Source organism: Pongo pygmaeus, chromosome 8 (assembly GCF_028885625.2).
Source record: "Pongo pygmaeus isolate AG05252 chromosome 8, NHGRI_mPonPyg2-v2.0_pri, whole genome shotgun sequence".
Taxonomy (NCBI): domain Eukaryota; kingdom Metazoa; phylum Chordata; class Mammalia; order Primates; family Hominidae; genus Pongo; species Pongo pygmaeus.
In genome coordinates this window covers 51,088,345-51,090,793 of record NC_072381.2, presented here as the reverse complement: position 1 = coordinate 51,090,793, position 2,449 = coordinate 51,088,345, and the positions used below count along the sequence as shown (strand labels likewise).

The 2,449-nt window shown below is 54.3% G+C and overlaps 1 pseudogene; it reads left to right on the top strand.

The window, feature by feature from the left end:
* Positions 1-204: 204 nt before the first annotated feature.
* On the top strand, positions 205-1,747 carry LOC129045023 (serine/threonine-protein kinase 25-like; annotated as a pseudogene).
* The last annotated feature ends 702 nt before the right edge of the window (positions 1,748-2,449 follow it).

Genomic DNA, 2,449 nt, shown 5'->3' with positions numbered 1-2,449 from the left:
TCTAAAACATGCGATGTCACTTTCTCTGATGTCTTCATGACACTTCAGCATTAGAAGACAAAAGCTCTAAAAGCCACCATGTAAATCTCAAGAGTGTCTGGTTAGGGGGGCGGGGACGGGAGGGGCGGCGAGCCCCCGGGCGCCTGGGCGTTAGGCCGGGGCGTGTTGGGGCCCTGGCGGCCTGGGGGTCTCCTGGAGCCCCCCTCCATGGAGCCCGCAGACCCGGAGCTCGGTCTCAGATGACTGAACTGGGCACCAAACGCTCCTGCTGTCCCTCGCAGTGGACTGACGCCGCAGGGGCGAGCTAGCCGGCTCCGCGCCTCTCCGCGGGATCCAGACGCCTCCTGGGGCTGCCGGCGGAAGGTCTGAGGCGGCGTGGCCATGGCTCACCTCCGGGGATTTGCCAACCAGCACTCTGGAGTGGACCCTGAAGAGCTCTTCACCAAGCTCGACTGCACTGGCAAGGGCTCGTTTGGGTAGGTCCACAAGGGCATCGATAATCACACGAAGGAGGTGGTGGCCATCAAGATCGTCCACCTGGAGGAGGCCGAGGATGAGATCGAGGACATGCAGCAGGAGATCACCGTCCTCAGCCAGTGCGACAGCCCCTACATCACCCGCTACTTTGGCTCCTACCTAAAGAGCACCAAGCTATGGATCATCATGGAGTACCTGGGCGGCGGCTCAGCACTGGATTTGCTTAAACCAGGTCCCCTGGAGGAGACGTACATTGCCACGATCCTGCGGGAGATTCTGAAGGGCCTGGATTATCTGCACTCCGAACGCAAGATCCGCCCAGACATCAAAGCTGCCAACGTGCTACTCTTGGAGCAGGGGGACGTGAAGCTGGTGGACTTTGGGGTAGCAGGGCACCTCACAGACACGCAGATTAAGAGGAACACATCCGTGGGCACCCCCTTCTGGATGGCGCCTGAGGTCATCAAGCAGTCGGCCTACGACTTCAAGGCTGACATCTGGTCCCTGGGGATCACGGCCATCGAGATGGCCAAGGGGGAGCCTCCAAACTCTGACCTCCACCCCATGTGCGTCCTGTTCCTGATTCCCAAGAACAGCCCACCCACACTGGAGGGCCAGCACAGCAAGCCCTTCAAGGAGTTCCTGGAGGCCTGCCTCAACAAGGACCTCCCAATTCCGGCCCACGGCCAAGGAGCTCCTGAAGCACAAATTCATGACACGCTACACCAAGAAGACCTCCTTCCTCACCGAGTTCATCCACCGCTATAAGCGCTGGAAGTCAGAGGGGCATGGCGAGGAGTCCAGCTCTGAGGACTCTGACATTGATAGCGAGGCGGAGAACGAGGAGCAGGGCCCCATCTGGACGTTCCCCCCTACCATCCGGCCGAGTCCACACAGCAAGCTTCACAAGGGGACGGCCCTGCATGGCTCACAGAAGCCTGCGGAGCCCGTCAAGAGGCAGCCGAGGTTCCAGTGCCTGTCCACGCTGGTCCGGCCCGTCTTCGGAGAGCTCAAAGAGAAGCACAAGCAGAGCGGCGGAAGCGTGGGTGAGCTGGAGGAGCTGGAGAAGGCCTTCAGCCTGGCCGAGGAGTCCTGCCCTGGCATCTCAGACAAGCTGACGATGCACCTGGTGGAGCGAGTGCAGAGGTTTTCACATAACAGAAACCTGCTGAAGCGCGCTGCTGTTCAGATAGGGGACAGAAGGTGCTTTGTTTTTGTTCTGAGCTCCGTAAGAACTGTGCTGACTTGGAAGGTGCCCTGTGCTGTGTAGGGTCTTCTGCAGACTCACGCAGCCCTATGGCCGCTCAGATCAAGGCGCAGAGCAACTATCAGGGCAGCTTTGCCTCCTCCCATGGGGGTGGGGAGAGGCAACAGGGCAGCCCCCAGAGGAGTGCCCTGGCCGCTGTCCTCCCAGGGCCCATGATGGCCATAGATTTGCCTTGTGGTGTTGGATCGGGTACTGTGTCTGCTCATAAGTACTTGTGTCATCCAGAATGTTTTGATTTTTAAGAAAATTGAATTTACTTGTTTCCTTAAATATTCTGAGGTTAATATGTTAGTTTTCATAGAACATTGAGAGGCCCCTGCCACTTTCAATAAAGACCTGACTTGGGGAAAAAAAAAAAAGAATGTCTGGTTAATAAGACTTAAGGGGAATAGATTGGCCTACTCGGCAAATGATACAAAAATAATTTGAATTCATCACATGGTGTGGCCTATAAAAAAAGTCAAAAAATAAGTCCAAAATCTCCAAGAGTAAATATTTAAGTCAGATATAATTTCCAGAATCAAGAACTAAAAGGCCTATCTCTGTTAATCCTAAATACATATATAATAGTACATGGACACAACTTTAATCTTTAGATCTTTGGACAAAATATAGAGAAAATTAAAATCAGTAAATGAATTGCCTTTGCCCCATCCCAAAAATTGAATAAAATTCTTGATGCAGGATTTTTCTCAGCCACTTTGC